Source organism: Paramisgurnus dabryanus, chromosome 16, assembly GCF_030506205.2.
Source record: "Paramisgurnus dabryanus chromosome 16, PD_genome_1.1, whole genome shotgun sequence".
Taxonomy (NCBI): domain Eukaryota; kingdom Metazoa; phylum Chordata; class Actinopteri; order Cypriniformes; family Cobitidae; genus Paramisgurnus; species Paramisgurnus dabryanus.
Window position 1 is genome coordinate 23,417,594 of NC_133352.1, and position 21,875 is coordinate 23,439,468.

Sequence of the window (21,875 nt, forward strand, 5' to 3'; positions counted from 1 at the left end):
GTTTCCATGTACGCCTTTCCTTCCGATGTCTATGTAGTTTTGGAAACTTGTATTATAAACCCCCGGGAATTCCGAAACACACTTTATAAGATTTTCGTCCATTTTGATTTTGGCTCTTGCGTGGTTGCACCTTTTCTATTGGCCGCACAGGTAATCGTCACAGAGCGCAGCGAAAAAGTTAAACCATTTTGAACTTTGACCGCGGCGTGAGCGCAATCTGCGATCGGCTGTACTCGTGCTTTGCTCAACGCAACAACAAACCATCCTCGCGCAACGCAAGCCTTAAAATTAATAGGTTTCATAGCGCAGCGCACACCGCGTCCTATGTGAAAGCCGCATTACTGAGTAAAGGGAAAAGGCTCAAAAATGTAGTCAAAAATCTCTTGACAGAAATACAATATCATATACATAACTTTATTATTTATAGTGTATAAAGAACTTAAATAATGAACTGTTTTGTTTTTATTACCTTAGAATGAGCCGTTGTTATCTCCATACACTGCGGGTCCCCTAGCAGCCATCTTTTAAACGGACAAACTGTTCTACAAAGCACGTTTCGTCTCTAAGTTGTCTCAAACAATGACATATTTGTCCTGTGGCAGCTGTCATAGCTTCTCATTGCGTTTTAAAATTGAGCTTAGTTGCAATTCGCAATTTCACCACTAGATGCGGCTAAAAAACCCATACTGTACCTTTAAAGGTCCCATTCTTCCTGTGTTTTTGAAGATTTGATTGTGTTTACAGTGCGCAATATAACGTGTTCAGGTTTTACGTGTAAAAAATGCAATATTTTTCACACAATTTACTTATCTGTATAGCACTGTTTTCGCTGTCCAAAAACGGCGGATGTCTTCCTTGTTCTATGAAGTCCCTCCTTCATAAATATGTAATGAGTTCTGACTGTGTATTTTGTTTAGTGTGTTGTAAATCGATAGCAGCTTAGCTTAGCCAGAGCCGTTTGAGCTTAGCTGACGACTGACATATTCTTGTGGGCGGAGTTTAGTCAAAACTCTTATATTGACATCATTCAACCAGGAAGTAGAGGGCTGTAGTCCAAACCGGTCGTTCGTTTGAAATGGGAATTCTGTTAAAGAAAATATATCGCCTAGCAGTGAACTTTGAGCTTTATCATTTTTGCAGGTATTATTTATGCTCTAACAGCAACATTACACACTAACTAAAGTTTGAAAAATGGCATCAGGAAGAACCGAAAAAAAAACTTGCAGCCAGACAACTGAAATCCGACGTGCTCGTGCCATCAATTATCCAATTGTTCTTCAGTGCACTTAAAGGACTTTGCAGAAAAATCAGTTTGGTGTTTAAAGGATTTTGTCAACAAACTGGTATTTCTGAACGGCCTGATGCGAGGATTAAGCTTATTTAAAGCTAAAGTATTTGTATAATACTGTATAATACTTTAACATGAGCATTCAGTCAATATCACTGACCATTGATCTCAGTTTTGACAGATGTGGAGTTTAACGGCTTTTACATCTAAGCTCTTCATATTCTGAGGGTCAATGGAAATCATAACTTTCTCACCTGTATACTTGATTCTGCAGAACACAAAAGAAGATATGCAGACTTCAGATGCAAAACCCTGGTAACCAAACAACATCGTCCCCCATTGATTTCCAATGCATGGACACAAAGCCAATGAGATTTCTCAAGATATCTCCTTTTGTGTTTCACAGAAGAAAGTCATATACAGGTTTTGAAACACATAAAGATTAATAAACAAGGACAGGATTTTGGGTAAACTATCCCATGTACTGATATAACTTACAGTATATCACAATTAAATAAATGTACATTTTATACAAATATAAAGAATTTTATATATTACTAAAGAAAATCCTATTCTGTATGATTTATGTATCTCACAGAACACCTGCAGGACATTCACGGACCACTGGTTGAAAACCCTGGCACTAGACTGAAGCTCTACTGTGGCAAAACCCAGACTTTCAGCCAGAACCGGTAGAACTGGAGAGTGAATAGGTAAGCAAGCCTGATTGTTTAGAAACACTATGTTCCAAAGAGAATGAGATATAAAAGATGGGAAAATTGCTGAGCATTTATGTTTAATGAAGATTGACCAGTATAAAGATTCACTGCAAGGGCAAGTAGTACAGTACATTTGTGAAGTGTGTGATGCATTCACCTGCTCTTAGTGTAAAGCTGTTAGGCTTGGTATTGATCAAGGAGCACAGGGTGACAGGAATAAATAATGTAGATCATTACATGTTACTCTATTATTATTTATCTCACTTTCCAACAACCCCAGTCTTGGTTTGGCACAACTGTAGAGTCAGAGCGGCAAACACACAAACACACACACACACACACACACACACACACACACGCACAAACATGAATACAAATGTACAAATGTGTTTATGAATGGAAACAGATGTGCATAAATATACTGTGACGACTAACACACTGTTAAATGGAGGCTTGCTAACAAATTTATGTGCCCACATATACGGTTGGCATGGTAAGCGTGGAGTGACTTTTGTGCTGTGATGCAGTCTTTCTGGAGTGGTCCGGAAGCTTTGATCCTTCTGTCATCAGTACATTTTTCTTCTCACGGCTCGCTGAAATAACACATAGCAGGCAGACCACCACGGCAACTGTGCTTTGTTGCCATGGCAATCGCAAGAAACTAATTATTACCTGGCGGGGTGGAGATAAGGCTTAGGAAGAGAGAGAGAGCCCGGTACTTGCACGTATTTGAGTTTGAGAGCGAGAGAAACGATAGAACGTAAGCGAAAGAAAATGAGGAGATATATAGGCGGCCAAGCAGAGGATGAGAACGGTATACAAAGAATCACTCGTAACAGAAAGGAAAGCCTTTCTTGAAAGATTAAGGCAGCCCCGCCGCCTGCAGGGCGAGATGCCTCTGGCCCTCTCTCACCTGCAGAGAGAACACACGAGCAGATCAAGAGGAGCTATAGACTCATGCTAAAAAGATAAACGGAAAAGCACACGTGAAGGGGGTTATGGATTTCCACCGGAGACTTATGAAAAAAACATCGGCCTATCAAAGAACGTGGTCAATGTGTTGTTATACAGTAGCAGCTGATCCTGTAAAGTTCATCCTCTGACTTTCATGAATGAATGTTTATTTTACAAGAAGTCTGGCATTTAAGTTGATTTTGCAACACCAACCCTCAAAAAATGTGTTTGTATTGCAGCGTGGGGTGTTGGTGAGTGGTACAAAAGAAGGAAACACTCACTTGAAAAACAGTTACATTTACACTTTTTTTACAGTCCCTGCTTTTCTGTAAAACTGTAGTGTGCTGAAATGGATATCCCTGAAGTACCCGGATGGTTAAGCATTTCAAATTTAAGGTGCAGATCAATGTACACCAGTGGTTCTCAAACTTTTCAGAGTGCAGCCCCCCTTGTATATGGTGCATTTCTAAGTGCCCCCCCAAAGAAAATGTATGACAAAAAACAGTTCTAAAACATTTTAATTAAACAAAACATAAAATTATACAAAGTAGTGCTGTTGGTTAGTGGCCTTATTTTTTTATTTTAGGTTTAATTACACAGAATTCATAATAAATTAATATGAAATGTTATAAAACTGGGGCCCCTTGGCACCATCTTGCGGCAGTTTAGTTTAGTGATTTTACACTAAATTAATATTTTAAACTAGCAGAGAACCGGAGCTAAAGTAACGCGTGACGAAAGTAACAAAGTGGTTTTCTCTGAGCCCTGATTACATTTGCATTCCAAGCGATGACAGCATTTTTAGCAGACAACCCTTGACAGAGCTAACAAATATTGCGTTATTTCTGCATTGCTTCTCGCATGCAGGTCCCAAAAGCTGTTTTTGACCATGATAAATAAATTCGTAAAGGCGTATTTTTTTCTTATAATGCATTGTGTTTCTGGTTTCATGTGTTACAATACTGATTAATCTACAGGTTATTTTGCACTGTAACACATCCTGAAGATTGCCTTCTCAGAGTTTTTCCAGAATAAAAGTAAATCGAGTTTAAATGTCAGGAGTTCCTTGTCGGGAAGAAAGTAACTATGTTTGCAGTTACATATTAACACGGTTATAGTCATGTATGTTTTCTAAAAACAAGTCACAAAAAAATATATCTTGTTCTGTTGTGTTACTTTTTGACCCACCTGTGTGTAACTTTTGTCCCAGCTGATGGGGTCGAAAGTATCAATGCGCTACTTGTAAAGTATTAAATAAAGTGTGTTCAATACTTATTCCATGTGTCATTTCACTTTATTTATTATGACTCAACTTGTATACTTAAATGTTCTGACATCTGGTGGAAATTTTGTGTCAATTGTCCACTTCTGAAATCCCTTTACTGATAAAAATGCTGATGTGTCAAATAATTATTTTTCCCGCTGTATATTCAAAGTTTAAATTATACTGAAGTCGTTTTACATTTGTTCAAAATTCCACCTGGTATTGATAGACCACACTTAAAAAAATATATCTCTGTCTAAAACATTATCTCGAATAAAAATTATGTTTTTCTATATTACATTATACACAAAAATCTATATACTGTCCCATAATAAAAACTGTACATTCCTTCAAAGCATAGTATAAGTAGACGAATTGGGATGCTTTATTTGTTGCTATATTTGAATCCATCAAGCTATATGTTTTTAAATTGGTGGTTCAGTCCAAGAGCATGTATGTTGAAAATCATTGCTTTTATCAGTTGTGGCTCTCCCAGTCATGTGGCAGCCATTTTGTTTCGTTCTTGTAGGCGACAGGCAGTGTGGAGAGTGGCAGCACAGGGCAGGCAGACCTTTAAAGTCTTGACCTGTAATAGAGCAGACCACAGAGCATGGAGAAAAGAGACTGGCGTCCGTTTTGGGGGGAATTGGGGAGTAATCCGCAGGCACTCAGAACAATAAGCGCCCATGACCGGCATGATGGACTTGATATCCAGTCCTCTGAGCTCATAAGCCCACAGACGCCAGTCCGATGTGCACCAGAGCACAGAGCGAATCTCCCAGAGCATGCAGGCTGCTCTCCTACTCACTTTCTCATACTGATACAGGCACAGACGCACATCATCACATTCTGAAACTTATTCGAACAGCCTCTTAAAACTAAGAAGCACCCCAAATGTGTAAATAGAAAAATCATGGACACATTTGACAGCTATAGCTATTCAAGTTACGACATGCAGGGAGTTGTGATTCAAACTTGAAAATCAAATGGCAAATTAACTCACCCCAACCTTTAATGAGCTGACTGCCTGCCCGGACCTTCACGAAACAAATATCAAATGTCAAATCCCACATGGAATGGGTACTATTATTATCAACGTACAGAAAGGATTTAGTGGTATTTCAAGAAATTACTCCAAAAGGTGTTGGCGACCTTCTGAATATAAATCAACACAGACAGATTAAACTCTTTTCAAGGAAGTTGGGCCATGACTTGACATATAAGAGAAAGAAGACCATTGGAGTAAGATGTTTCCATCCACCAATCTGATTCTTTCACATACAATACCTAGTACCATAGCATTTAAACAGAGCTGAAACAGCTTTGCACAAGAAGAGTTCATAATAGTGTCTCAAAGGTACATATTGGTACCTAATGTATACTTATCTGTATCTAATTGTACATACAATCACCTAAAGGATAATTAGGAACACCATACTAATACTGTGTTTGACCCCCTTTCGCCTTCAGAACTGCCTTAATTCTATGAGGCATTGATTCAACAAGATGCTGAAAGCATTCTTTAGAAATGTTGGCCCATATTCATATTATAGCATCTTGCAGTTGATAGTGATTTGTGGGAGGCACATTCAGGGCACAAATCTGGGATGGACATGTTCAGAAACAATGCTCAGGTAGGCCTTGGCATTTAAACTATGCCCAATTGGCACTAAGGGGCCTAAAGTATGCCAAGAAAACATACCCCACAATATAATACCACCAGCAGCAGCCTGCACAGTGGTAACAAGGCATAATGGATCCATGTTCTCACTCTGTTTACGCCAAATTTTGACTCTACCATCTGAATGTTTTAACCAATATCGAGACTCATCAGACCAGGCAACATTTTTTCAGTTTTCAACTGTCCAATTTTGGTAAGCTTGTGCAAATTCTAGCCTCTTTTTCCTATTTGTAGTGGAGATGAGTGGTATCCGGTGGGGTCTTCTACTGTTGTAGCCCATCCGCCTCAAGGTTGTGCGTGTTGTGGCTTCACAAATGCTTTGCTGCATACCTCGGTTGTAATGAGTGGTTATTTCAGTCAACGTTGCTCTTTTATCAGCTTGAATGAGTCGGCACATTCTCCTATGACCTCTAGCATCAACAAGCAACTGCCATGTGATTGGTTGATTAGATAACTGCATTAATGAGAAACTGAACAGGTGTTCCTAATAATCCTTTAGGTGAGTGTAGGTACTTTTTTAAAGGGTTATGCCCCCATAACAGTGCATAATAGCTTTGAACATAAAATATGTGAAACATAAGAGATGTGATGAAGGATAATTCATCTACCTGCCATCAGAAATGGACCTAAAATTCTTGCGTGAACTAAGATTTATTTTAGTTGTTATATCCAGTAGGCAAAATTTGCACCTGTACGTAGCTATGTATATTTTACCATTTCTTATTATATCCTGCATTCCACAGAGAAGGGTGAGCAATCAGCTTTAAGTTTGCACAGTTATTAAACTTTTAAAAAGTCTCCTGCTAAGGATGTTTTATACATGAAGCATTTACAGCTGTAAGCCTTGACCCAAGTATGGCACTTATCAGAGAGCATAAATCACTCCATTTCAGATTAAGCAATGTGCTATCTGATACTGATGATCCAGAGAGGCCAGCGTGACAGTTGCTCTTCTTCACCACAGGGCACCTGCTTTCCTTCAAATGCTTAAAGCTGCCTGTAATGACAGGAAAGAAGTGCATTTATTCAGGTAATGTGTCCGGGAAGCTCACTGATGAAAAGATTTCTCCGCTCGGGGTCTGAAGCCATACAAAAGAACAAGAGGCGGTGAGTAAAGCGGGCACTTTCGCCGGCACTATTTGCAGACCGTATCAAACAGTAGCAGCCGGTTTTAACTCTCTCTGTATAAATTAACCTCCATTGAAAATGAGTTTGCTACTTATGCATGTAGCTATCCAAATTCAATTTTCTGTGGATAATTCTAATGTGGTGCACGCATAGCGAGAATATATTTGCATGCGTACATGAGGAGAGGAGAAAGACCTGAATTGAGAACCCCAGTCGTGCTTATTACCCTCATGCCATGAATGTGCAGGCTAGCAATTAATCATATTTTCGCTTCGGGTTAGAATACAGATTCTGATCTTTTTGGGTGCGGTATGGGGACTTCTATTCTCCAAACAGAAATTCCCTCTGTCAAGATAGTGGCATAAAATGTAGTACCTACCTGCACCTTTACAACTGTCCGCATGGTCTCGTGACCTCAGTTTAAGATAAAAGCTAATTGGCTCGTTGGGAACACTGGCTCATTGGTTCCGTGTGACAAAGGTGTCGTCCGTGAAGACAGCGAGCGTGAAACGATGATGAACTTCTTTTGTTTGTTTGGATGTGTGAATTTTATTCCGGGTATGACGTTTGCGCTTGTGCGAGACTGTTAGATTTTGGTAGATCTTCCAATAAATAGACATTGTGATAATGACTGTGTCAAGCAGATGGGCTTAGCTGTAATTAAAATGTTCAAATGTTATAAGCATTGTGTTTTAATGAAAACCCAGAGTTTATAAATGATTCTTTCTGGGAGGATCTAATGCATTCACATTAGGTCATAATTACAATGGGTTTCATGTAATATGTGTCATTTTTACACATTTGTGTGTTGGCAGTCTGCTTTACCTACTGTAATTTTTTTAATGTGAATTTTATTTTTACAATCTCAACTATTTCTGTCAGTATGATTATGGGAAGGTGATTAAGCTAATGGAGTTAATGTATTTGTCATTATGCGATAATTGTAACTATATAGTATTTATAGATCTTATATAACACTGTAACATCTATCTATTCCACAAACCCACTTGTCCTCTAGAGGGTCACTGGGGGGTGGTGCCTAGAAATATATTTTTAATAAATGTTTATTAATACATGTAATTATTTGTCTTCACTTACATGATTCACTTACATTAACGGTTAACTTTTTAATAATGTGTACGTTTTAAAAGGAGATCTGCATCCATCTATAATATTTACCTGAAGACTTTAGCACAAACCTGTTGTTATGCCCATCAAGCTCTTTAAAGGATTAGTCCATTTTCTTTGAAAAAAAAAATCCAGATAATTTACTCACCACCATGTCATCCAAAATGTTGATGTCTTTCTTTATTCAGTCGAGAAAAAATATGTTTTTTGAGGAAAACATCCCAGGATTTTTTTCTTTTTAATGGACTTTAATGGACCCCAACACTTAATAGTTTTAATGCAGTTTAAAATTGCAATTTCAAAAGACTCTAAATGATCTCAAACTAGGCATAAGGGTCTTATCTAGCTAAACGAAATATATAAAAAAAAAAAAAATGCACTTTTAACCTCTCGAAAAGCACCCCCACTCTGGCCCAAACCATGAAAAGACCTACTTTCACTAAAAGGGCTGTTTTTACTAAACCATTTAGAGTATAGGCATAACTGTGATATCTTTAGAAAGAAGACACTTTGAGCTTCAAAATTATTTTAAGATAAAAATGTAAAAAGTTAGAGAGGCTAAAGTACAATGTAATATTTTTTTTAATACTAAAAATCTTAAGTCTAAAGAAGTTATATTTCACTTTTGAGGTCAATAGGCCCAATAATGAGGTTATTGCAAGAGTTTTTGTAAGACTAGTGCCTTTTCTAAGTGCCAGTCAGCCCCAAAATAAAAGTCTTTTGTTTGCATGCATACACGTTCGTTCTTATTATTCATCCTTATGTAAGCGTAAATGCCGTTTCCACACCAGGAAATAAAACATCACACAAAGATTGTTGGATTCGTTAATTGGCTACACGTTCTGTCTATCAATATTTTCCATGAAGTCATTGGAGGAACGAGCGAGTCAGATGACGTCACAATATTTGACAGCGCTGTTTGGATATTATGTATTATACTCCCGCCTACTTTTAGAAACAAAGTTTGACTGCAGTTTTGAACGCGAGTGTAATCTCATATACAGTGTTATGATGTAAATAGTCCTCAGATTGTATGTTATATATTCTATTACAAGTTCACAGGTTCATGTGAAATCTGAAATCTGTAAACAATGGGCAATATATCTATATTTTCCGGATTATATGCATTTGTGGACAAAAATGGTCATTGAATGTATTTTATTGGAGAGTTTTTATGGGTTATTCACACATCTGAAACAGACTGGATTCGATTCGCGATCGTTATATCAACACAAAGGTAAGATGTTCCGTTTATATTTTGCATGTTGTCATCTGGACTTCTGTAACAAAATACTATATTTATGATGCTAGAGTATGTATCTCAAAACAGAGACCATACACTGATGCTAAACCCGTAGACCTTTTAAACGATGTATAGTAATGTTAATAATATTATTAAAGTTTGTAGACAGTAGGCTATATAGATATTGTTAGCAGCGTAAAAAAAACTGACGTCTTACCGCCCCTGAGCTAGTGTGCGTCGAGAGGTTAAACCACAACTTCTGGTCTTCCTCCGGTCGTGTGACGCGCCAGCGAGACCTCACATAATATGCCATCATGTCAAGAGGTCACGGATGACGTATGCGAAACTACGGCCCAGTGTTTACAAGTATGGAGAAAGAGGCCCGTTCTGATGTTGTTGTATGTCGAATGATACTAATTAATGTCTTTGTGTCAGTTTATTGTTTAAAATGGTTCGCAAATGTGCGTTTCATATATGTAACACGTGACTTTTCGACGTCATACCACAATTACGTGAGGTCTCGCTGGCGTGTCACACAGCCGAAGGGAGAAGAGAAGTTGTGGTTTAAAAGTGTCTATTTTTTATTTTTCTTGCCAAATATGACAATCATTTCGCTAGATAAGACCCTTATGCCTTGTTTGGGATCAGTTAGAGTCCTTTGAAACTGCATTTTTAAACACTGGTAAGTGTTGGGGTCCATTAAAATCCATTAAAATGAGAAAAATCCTGGAATGTTTTCCACAAAAAACAATTTCTTCTCGATTGAACAAAGAAAGGCATCAACATTTTGGATGACATGGTGGTGAGTAAATTATATGGATTTTTTTAAAAGAAAAATGGACTATTCCAAGAAATCATTTCTCTCACTGAGGCTTTTGAACATTATTAAAACAAACTTCTCTAGGAGATGGTACAAAGCATGCACAATACATGTTTCTTTATTATTATTATTTTATTTTCACCTCCCCTTCACTGCATAACTTTCTCCATATTTCCGCAAGCCTTGTACATTTGATCACAACAGAGAGCAGATTGGTTTAAACTTTAGATTTCTCTTTGAAGACTGCTGATATGCACTCTCTCCAAGTAAGAGATGAATTATACATGTCTCTGTGCTGTCATAATTAGACTTTAACGCACCTTTCATTTTATCTTTTTGAGTTGAAAAGTTTGAGCTTGCTTTCTTTTTGTCTCTTGGTCTTGTTTTATGCAAGATCTTTTTAGACTTTTTTTGCACTTTTGATGCTGTTGTGCCTCCTAGCCACAAACGATAATAAAAGATACAATCGTTCTTCATGTTTTCCACACTCTAAGAAACATTGTGTTAAAAGTTGTTTTGCAACCCAACCATGGGTCATTTTATGCCAACGTTATAGGTTGACTGTCTAACCCGTTTATTTTAACAACAAACAAACAAAGACTAACTTAAGTGGCACAAAAACAAAAAAAAGTTATTGACAGAAAAGAGTTTAGCCATCTCAGCAATGTTGTATTTAGAAATCTTGGCTACAACTTTATGGGGCGTTTTTGCGAACAATATTAAAAAGGAATTGTAAATTGTATTTGCTATTGCGTTTCCTACTTGTTGGCATAAAAACTGTGACTTAATTCGAACACAAAAGCGAACCGTTTGCATTTCTGTTTACGCGAACGTACAATATATGCCAAATTTTAAAAGGAAAAGCAAAGTGCATTTGCAATTGAATTTCCTATCTCTTTCAAGTTATGACCCTGCCATATTTCAATCTCAATTGCAATTCACCATTTGCTATTTTCCTCTGGTGTCGCGCAATCAGGGGGGCAGGGTTTCATATTTTATTGAAGCTTCCCTGGGTTCCGCCATTGATTAGCGGACCCCCACCTGCTGTTAGCATTCCATTGACTCCCATTCATTTTGGCGTCACTTTCACAGTGAATAACTTTACATCTGATGCGTTTAAAGACTCCATTTGTCCATTAATTATTTGTAAAGAAACACAAAAATTTATAAAGGCTCCATTACCATATATCTTACGTTATGGCCCAGTAGAAGCAGTTTTTGTAAAAATAGGCTAATGATTGCGTCATAACCTGCGACTCTCTGTCGCACAGTAGAGAAATTACCGTATGAACAGGAGGAGAAGCTCGTAGGCAATGTTTAACTGTTTATGAGGCATTCGGGTGGACGTGGAGGCATAAAGTCAAGGGAGATTTTTAATCAGAATACTTACCAAATTGTGTTCCTGTTCACGCTCACCGTCATTGCGGTATTCGGTGGGTCATTTAGATTTCTCGTGGCACGGCTATTAGAAGACTACAATTGTCAGACAGGTTGCTCACGTGACATCTATGTCATCAAGCTCAGTTTGAGTCTGCGCATGAGCTCGACACCCAGGAAATGTGTGCTTCTAATTGACTTCACTTGTCTCCGTTGAAATCAATGGGGTTGCTGTGTCCATTTCTTTTACTGTCTATGCACGCAATCCTCTTCGCATTTGCGTTTCCACCGTCTGCACTTAAACTTGTCAATCACAGTGTTGGGGGTGGGGTTATAGTATAGGGCGTGTTTGTATTTGGAAGCGAAGTCACTCACAGTCGACTACACTTCAGCTAAACCACCACAAGGGGGAGCACAAGAAAAGCTAAAATGATAACGCAGAAAAACGTTATGTACATTAAATTATATATTACCTCAGTTATATTTCAGCAATTACTTATTTTTGAAATCAGGTCTCAGACTTTACCATTTCACAGAACAATCCATAAAGCCACACAGGTGTAAGGGTTTATGACGAATCTCTGCATTGTATTTATTTTGCTTTTCGGCACATTCTAAAGTTCAAGTTTGGTGAACTCTGCCCTATGAATTCATATCACGTTAAGATGTGTGACCAATAGACAATTGAAACATGAAAATAACAGTAGCGCACAATCCCATTATTATCCCAATAACACAATGAAATAACTCAGCTGGCTCTACCCAGCGACTGGATTGGAAAAACAAATTTTTTTCAGAGTTTATGCTCATTAATGAACCATGATATATAATTTTACAGATTAAATATACACTTCTCGTTCAGAAGAAAGAAAAAATTAATGAAAAAGAAAGTTTAATTATACTGATATGAACTGATACTGATATATAATAACAGTGTGAAACAATATAAAACAAAAGCCAATTTTCTTCTGTTTAGCTTTTACAGTGAATTAATGAGCTAAATCTTTGCGTGGAGACCAGGACTGAATGTACATTGTAAACCAGCACCATTGCCTTAAATCTATTGCTCAAAGTTGTGAAACCTGGTGAGTCAAATATCAAATCGCGAAGTCACCCTCTATGAAATTAGCTTGGAATGAAACTCTTATTGTCCATGACAGGCAATCATGTTTAGCTCTGTGGGAGACTTAGACGGAGATGACTTCAGCTTTGATCGTTTATCGTTTATTTTTTCCCTCTCTTCTTTGACTGCATGCAGTATAAAGGCACGCTCTTGCGGGAAGGTGTGGGTGGACAGGTTTTCATTTTTGAAGGTCTCTGGGAAAAGATCTCACTTTGGTGTTATAACTTAAAAACTTGTCATACTGTATCATGCTATATCAACAGGGATGGACTGGAATTTAAAAACAGCTGGGGATCTACTGGCTCCTCACAATCCATCATAAGTAATGCTGTAATACATTAGATATCACAGACCTATAATACAAAGTTGCCAGCTGTATTTCAATAGTATGGTTCACTTGAATTTGTGCAAAATTATCAACAGAAATGATCATGTACTGTATTTTGTACACCTGTTTCTGAAGACTGTATTATAGGCTACTATAATGTAACTCATTGTTAACAATTAATTTATTCTCTCTTTTCTTTATTTTTACCACACTGCATTGTTTTTTCCAACATTTTGAATATCTGTATAGAGGAGGCTTCATTCTATCTGCCTTCCCTGCTGTTTTGCACTTAAAGTTACTTAAAGTCTTAAAGTTACCAACTGTACTGAATATCAAACATACTGTATGCGCAGATCTTTTTATATTTTCCTTTTTTATCATGCAATTCTACATTGCTTTTTAAATTGCTACTGTATATCGATTCCACTTGCTTTCAAATTATTTCCCAACCCATAAGCAATTCTGTCTCATAGCAAGGAGCAAATTCATATGTAATGACTTCTAGCAGCGTTACTTGATTGAATGAAATGGAAACATAACCAGTTGAACCATAACTGCATAAGGAGACATACAGTATGTGGCACACCCAGTTTAGCAACCACGCGTTTACGGCATGAGACAGTATATACATACATACTGTAGCAGGTCTTCAGACAGTGAATCAATGTAAATCTTAAGTAAAAACATACACGCTCACACACCCTACAATTTCTATTTATTGACAAGAGCTGAAAGGAAGCATTTCCCACAACTGTGATTTGAAATTCATAAGGAAAACATTATGCTCATTGTATTTATCACCTATTTGAGTCTAACAAATGCATTTATTTGCCTCTCTATCTCTTTTACTGGATGACATTCAGCTAGCGAGTTTCAAGCCAGGTCCTCATATACTTCTCTCAGCTGAAGTAATGGAGGACTAGAAATTAAGGTTGGATTAGGGTGGTGACTCCTCTGCCAGGGCCCCGAGTGCTTTGATGACACCACGCAATCGTAATGGGCTTTTCACGGTGCGCATACCTAATCATCCATATCAAACCCCTTTCAGAAAGGCAAAATGGAGAGCCAGAGCCTCCCTTATTTATTTGATTTCTTTCACATTAAATTATATGGGATTTAGAAAAGGGATTAAATTTTTACACTTGTAAGAAGCCTTAGCCACTTAATTAAGATGGAAAATAATACTGCAATTATTTTGTGCCTCTACTTCTTTTTTTGTGAGGGCAAATTCATACAGCTTTCGAGTGTTTAGCGAATTAGAATAGGACAAAGTTGTACTTTGAATGACAATGGATTTCAATATATCTGTAGAAGCTTATTTGCATTCATACATTTATTTGTGCATTGTGTCCTTCATTTCCAATTGATGCAGAACAGTTGCCTTTTAGAAGTTAAGTTTTTAGTATAGTGTTTTTAATATTACTAATGACGTTTTCAGGGAAATTAAAGCTGTCTAAATGTAAATAGGTGTTTTGGGGCAGGTGGGAGAACAGGGCTGACCCATCATCTTTCTGCTGGACATGAATGAATCATTCACATGGACTAGTAAGCGTTTAAATGGACAGATCTCTCCATTTGCTATATTTCCTTCATCAAACCTTTACATTTTTTTACTGGCACCTGGGAGAATAGTTCCTGCTGATAATTTACGCATGCTTTACCCATCTAAATATTGCTAATGACATTGATCAAATAGCGTCTGTTGCCTAAAGGGGAGTGTGACAAAAAATAAAAAGCAACAGAATTTGTGAAATAAATTTCATCCTGCAAAAGCTTTATTTAGCTTCTTTTGATAATAATTAAAAGCATCAAAAATCCTTGAAAATAATGGATTAAAAGCCCAGTCATACTTCGTCCATGCTAATAATTTTAAGGCAAGCATTTAAAAACAAAACAGATTGCTTTTCAAATTCAGTCTCATACAGTAGGGGAGAGCGGGGTATGTTGTCACACTTTTCACACTGTCTAACATTTACTGAGCACCATACATCAAAATGGTATAAATCTCATACCAAATGAAAGAAGGAAGTCTTGGGCACATATGTTGTATTCATAACATCTTTATATCTTATCTCATTACAGAGTTGTAGACTGTTGAATAGTGACTGTGCACTTGTGACAATTTGCCCTATCGGAGGGTAAGTTGTCACACTAGGGCGGGTAAGTTGTCACACTAGATTATCTAAAAATAAGAACACAACTACTTAATTGTGAATATTGATTTTAATTTTTAAACTCAAACCAAACTGGAAATATAAACATCCGTGCCTGGAGAATCTGGAAAAACAATTATTTCAATCCAAATAATGCACATTTCAATTAAGTGGCAAGACCACTTTACTTTGAACTTTGGTTCAAATGTTCTATGGCTTTCACATAAAACCAGATAACTGAATGGAACGCTGCAGATAACTTGCTTAACTTAACATGTTTAACCTCTGAACAAAACAGATGCCCTGTATGACTAATAGGACTCATCTCCAGAATCACAATTCTGACACACATAAATTGCCTGAGGTGCAAGCATCATGGGCCCAATTGTTGCATTTTACACATTTTACCCAGGTCTCCTTTGGACGACTCTTTGAAAATGGCTCTACACAGACGAGGCAGAAGCACTCTTCATCATCTGATGATGACTCTTGCATGATTTTTCTTCTTTTAGCTGCCTTGTTTTTCATAGGTCCAGATTTCTGCTTCCCTTTCTTTTGAAACAGCTTTTTGCTAGATTGAGGCTTATTCTTTTCTATATCATGTTTTCTGAGCATGTTCGATGTGTTTGTTTGTACAGGGGCAAGTTGTCAGATGTGACGACTTGCCCCAAAGTCATTGAGACAACTTGCCCCATACTTACTTGTGTGCTAATGTTGTCTAAATCTCAAGTTTAGCTCATCATATCACTTTAGCTAAAGTATCAAAAGACACTTTACGGTCTCCTCTATTTTGTGCAAAATAATCATTTTAAACATTCACACCTAACAAAGTTGTATTGCATAAAATGTAAAGTGATTTTTTTTTACTTTTTAAGCAGAAAAATAAGAAAATTGTGCTAACCTCAGATTACAGTGATCTTGACCACATGTGAACAGGACGTTGACTATAGAAGAAGAAGTCACATAAACTGGCTATTTGATTTTTGAGATAGAGCCTCTAGTGTTGGAGTTATTAACAGTGTGACAACTTACCCGTGTGACAACTTACCCCGCTCTCCCCTACATTTTTATGACAAGTTATGAAAATAAGGTCAGTTAGTCTGTGCCTTGTGAACAGAACTACAGTACAGTTTGTCACATCATAATGTAAAATGTAATTGCCACTTATATGCTTTGTTTAATAGCATTGTGTCAGTTAAAATGACTTAGAAATTAAGCCAACTTTAATAGTTACTTTACTTGATACTTATATGTTTAAATGTATTATTGACAGCTACAGCAATAGTATAGGGATTTTCTTTGGTTAAAATTGTATGCAGTCATTATTTGATCCAGTTCTGTTTGTGATACAGAACAAAACGTGAATTCTGACAGCTTAGTCCGCTAAAATGTTGCCTTGCAGCCTATCTGACAATGAGTTTTGAGGCAGCATTTGGGCATATGACCAACTCCAAGTAATGGATTCGGACAGGCTTTATAGGCAGCGTAATACAATTATAGTTTAATTATAAATGAAAAGTGTATTTACAATAACCAATCACATATTTAAAAACTACAACACTAATGTCTCGCTAGAACTGCCATCAAAGGTTATTGAAAGAGAATATTAAACTTATATTTATACAAAGCTGTGCTCCAACCACTTTCTCAGCCGCCATTTTTTTTACTTGATCCTGCTCGACCAATCACCTTCCTCACGCATACACACACACAGCATTGAAAATCGATCAGGTAAATGTATCTCAGGAGATGGGATTTGTTCATGCCTTGATGCCTTACCTCCGAAGGCAGAATTCTACAGCTTTCGGACGCACCCATGATTGTCAATCTTAAATTCTCAAAACTGTGTCCCCAAAACTGACAAAAGTAGCCAACCGTGAAACTAAGTAGTCAGTAACTAAATAAGTGAGATGCATCATTCTCTTCCAACTTCCATTTACAGCACTGTACCATTTTCATCATTTATTTGGTATTTATACCGTGACCCATGCTCCCAGGTTGTATTCAGCCATAAGGGTACTTCAGACTTTACACAGGTGTACAGTCAGTCTGTCATATAGCCTCACATAAAAGGGAGGAAACAGGTGAAACATGTTCTCCTTAAGAGGATATGAAATGTAAAAGATAAAGGTCAGGCATCTCAGTCCTGACGGCTGGTATTTGCAGCAAAGTTCTCAGCCATGACTTCAATGGCAGAACGATGTACAGCCAACAGGTGAGCTGAAACGCACGAAACATTCAGGAGCCTTAATACAACATAACAAAACCGTTTCAGCGACAATGTCAGCTTCAGAAAAGTTTTTTAATATCCAAGAGGGATTTTCGGTTTCCTGCAAAATTGAGCTGATGATTAAAGTCTGATTGGTTCTTATGCCTGGAATCACATATGATGGAAGTCGTTTTTCCATGATTTATTTATTTCAAGACTTTGATTTTAGGATGGAAGCATATTTCCATTTCAGTGAACTTAAGGGTTTTCAAGTATTTACTTCAGGCATGATTTACTAGTTAACAGACTAGACAGCAGACACTTCTCTGTAATTGACAGATTTAAAACACTGACTTTAATGAGAAACGACTTTAATGGAGAATTTTCAGAGCCAGGGATTATTTCACTGTAAGGAGTCATAGATTTTTTTATTGTACTGTGAGACTTTATTATAAAACGTACCTAATGCAAGCTCACGTAGTTAATAGATTATATTTCATAATTTTACATTTTAACACACCGCACATCGCTCATTTGCGCTCTTTTAGTGTAGCTTTCATTCATTGCATATTTGATACAGACTAAAAAGAGAAAATCATGCATAAGCATGCTTGTAAATAAAATACTTGGGGCTGGGTGGACGGTCTAGATCATTAAAATTGTATAGTTTTATAATATGACCAAACTGCAGTGACATACTAAATTCACACTATATTCATGTTTGTGATTCTGTGAGTTATGTCCCATTTCCTGATAGTTACATTTTGGATACCATTGCTTTGATAGTAGCATTGCTGGTTATTATTGTAAAAGCTAAATTATTAATTAAGTCATCCAAAGAGTGACTTCAGGTCAGCAAACCTTTTGGTTTGTGTTGAATTTTAGTGTCAAATGAGAGTTAGGTTCGGGTTTAAGTTAACATTGAACTAAACTGCAGTGGCTGCACAATATACGCTATAATAGACTTGCCGCTATAATAGAAAAGTATACGAGTATGTACAATGTAATATCCCCTGCTGGCCTGCAGTGGATGTTAAACATTTAAGAGATGGAGCAATAACAGTAAGCCATACTATGGTGGAAGATTATTTGTTGTGGTTTGTGGTCTTGGTCTTGACATACTGTACCACCTACTGTAGAGAAGGTTATGGTTTCCCTTGTGTCCTATAATCCATTACAACACGACCAAATTACACAGCGGTCGAGTGACTCGGCCGATGGTTGTGAACGAAAATCATATGTAACTCGTAAGTGCTGTTTGGTGTACAAATGCTACTATGCTCACCATGTACCCTCATGTGATACAACAGCTGTTTGGTGAAATAATCTTTTAATGCGTAAGTGTGAGGCAGACTCATCCTAACTTATTCATTAGTAAGTCGAATGCGTAGGGACGGGACAGGCATATTTGGCTTGGCAGAAATAAATTGAGTGTGGATCTATTTGTGAGTCAATCTGCCTACTTTTATCTGTATACAGGCTTACCGTGGGATAACCAATAAGTGGCAAACTCAGGTAAACAAGACCAAGAGACAAGGCAATTGCTGACCAGGCTTGTGCTTTAGATCTCTCTCTCCCTCTCTCTCCGTCTCTGAATGTGTGGTCTGTTTAATGGGTATTTGCTTTACACTGCCTGACCTAATATAAAGCAGTGAGGCGTGGAGGTGTGGACTATGGGTCTGCGGAGCTGAGCTCAGGGAACGGCAGGGATTACTGGCACACTCTGTGTACACCCCCAGCCTTCAGAGGATTAAAATAAAAAGCTCCAAATCAAGTTTTTACCAACTCACCCATAATCAAACATAGTTACATGGGTCATTTTTATTGCCGGCATACAAAATGTTGTAAACAGATTCTGATCCAAAAATGAAAACAAACAATTCCACCGTGTAATTCAATTTAATGTCCATATATAAAGCCAATATTGCAAACGGTTGCCTTTGCAATAGGTCAGCACATTTCAGCCTTTTTGAAACTTTTATGTACATTCAGCCTTGCAGAAGAAAACAGCATAGCTGGTCCCCAGCATAGAAGGCTGGTGTTGCCAACAGGATTTTTTAGTATGCTAACCAGCATAAGTTTTTCTTACAGATTTTAGCTTTGAACTATCATGAAAACACATTTTACGTCACATTGCTTTTGATTTCCGACAAGTAAGCTACAATACTTGCAAAGAAGTAAGTGAAACGAGAGGTTTTGTCTCAGATGTGTCAAGTTGAGTTAAAAAAATATATATTGTAATACTGGATTTTATTTAATCAACTTTAAGTTTATTTATGAAGAGCCACTATAAAACAATTAAACCTCAGGTGGTGTTGCTAACCCAAGTTTGACTCTTAGGTGAAACTGTTTACAGATATGCAACTCCCTGTTCTCCTAATCTCTTCATCACAAAGGCTTTGGCACTGTTAGCCTTTAGGCTCATATCATTGGGTATCTGCTGAAATATATGATGTAATGTATACATATTATGTGGTTCTAAGGTTGTAATTTTATATTAATGTTTATTATTATTTTAAGGGTCATAGTGCGATGAGTGAAAAGGTCTCATTTCTATAAAGTCTAAGATAAGATGGATTAAGGTTTTATAACTTTGGATAGAAGATGCATTTCTTGTAGAGGTGGGGTTTTGCCTTGATATTTCTGGCTAGTTTGACCAGTTGCCAAGATACTCCTGGCTAGTTTGACCAGGTGCTCTTTTAGTATCACTTTGCACAGGTCAAACTGGATTTTGACCAGGTGTTCTTTAGTATCACTTGGTACAGGTCAAACTAGATTTTGGTAGTTTTCTCAAGCTGTGTATAAAAGGTGGCCTTGCAAAACATTCTGGGAGCCATTCTGTACTCAGAAGCTCCCACACTATGTGTGTATTCAAACCTTATGGAAGAAATCTTTAACAAGAATCTTCCTAGACCACTTTGTGTGTCTTTAATTGCCAGGTATGCTTTGTATTTTGTGAAATGTTCATTTTTCTATGCTGATCTTTAAGTGAATGTTTTGATATATTTTTGATGGATTTGAATAACCAAATTATTGATTTAAGTGTAACCTGCCTGGCAAAATAAATTGTTAATCTTTATTCATTCTAAAACTTGTCAAATCTTTATAATATTTTCAGGGGTTAAGTTAGATGTATTGAAGGGGGCATAGATTAGGAGAATTGCCTCTATTGAAAATATTACTGGAGTAATTGCCTCCCCGTTTTAAGGTTAGATGGAGTAACCTCAACCTAAAACATAGATGGATCCTCTTATTTTCAATGTGTTTGGAGAAACCTCTAACTTTAACTTAAGTTAGAAGGAGAATGCCTCTATGCCCAGCTGTATGGAACTGCCTTAGCACCTTCAGAATTACACCTTATTCCCTATGTGAATATAATTCATTCTAAATAAATATAATGATAATTTTATAAATTATGATCAGCATCAGAATAGTATTGGTAACTAAGAAATTGGAGTCAGATTATAATTTAACCACAGAGGTCAAAGAAACAAATTAAATAAATGGAATTATTCTTCTAGAAGCGCTACGGAGGGAAAGAACACGTGATTCCCTTCACCACGCATTGGACTTCGACGTTGGGCCAATTGGGTGGCGTCGTACAGCTTGGTGATCCCGACGTGATGACGTATACCACAGGTGACGTAATTCTGGTGACGTAGTACACCCGAAAAAGTGACGTGGTACTCCAGGAAGCTTTCCAGCGCGACAATTCAACCATAACAGAGGATTCCATTCATCGCAAAATAGGAGGTTTAAACGTTTACTTTTCTATCTTCAGCTGTGTTGGTAAGTTGATTTTATTTGCCTATTAGAAATGTTGAGGGTGGGCATAAACGCACCCGTATATGTTTTAGAATGGGACGGTAAACTCAGTGAAAGTCCGGAGAAATCCGGTGGGGCAAAAGAATTAAAACAACAACACCGCTGTCAGGGATATAATAGTGACAGTGCAGATAATGAAATAATATATTAACTCGCGCTCCGAATCAAACATCTTCTCTTGCGTTTACACTCAGAAGGAGTGAATATTACATGGACTAATGATTAAATGTTATCGCGGTACATTACGAAAAGTCGTAAATTTGAGTCTAAAGTAAAAGCATCGCCGTGGCGATTATCTATTTGCTTCGTAGAATGATCTCGCAACTATATCGGAAACCCGTGAAGTATTAGCGAATATCCGTGAATGATAAAAGTCATGTCGGATGAAATGAGAAAACTCCGTGCCCAAGTCGATGCATCCATGTATGTAAACAAACCTGCGCAAAACAGGCGATAATAACTCTGTTAATGGAAATACACAGCATTACAACAGCAGTGTAGATAAGGATAAATTCCTTTTGATAGCAAATCAAAGATCTTTTGTTTGTTAAAGCAACTAAAGATAAACTTAAAATGGAGTAACATCCAAATTTTATTCTGGTTCTCAGCTAAGGTTAAACATTAGAGACTAAATG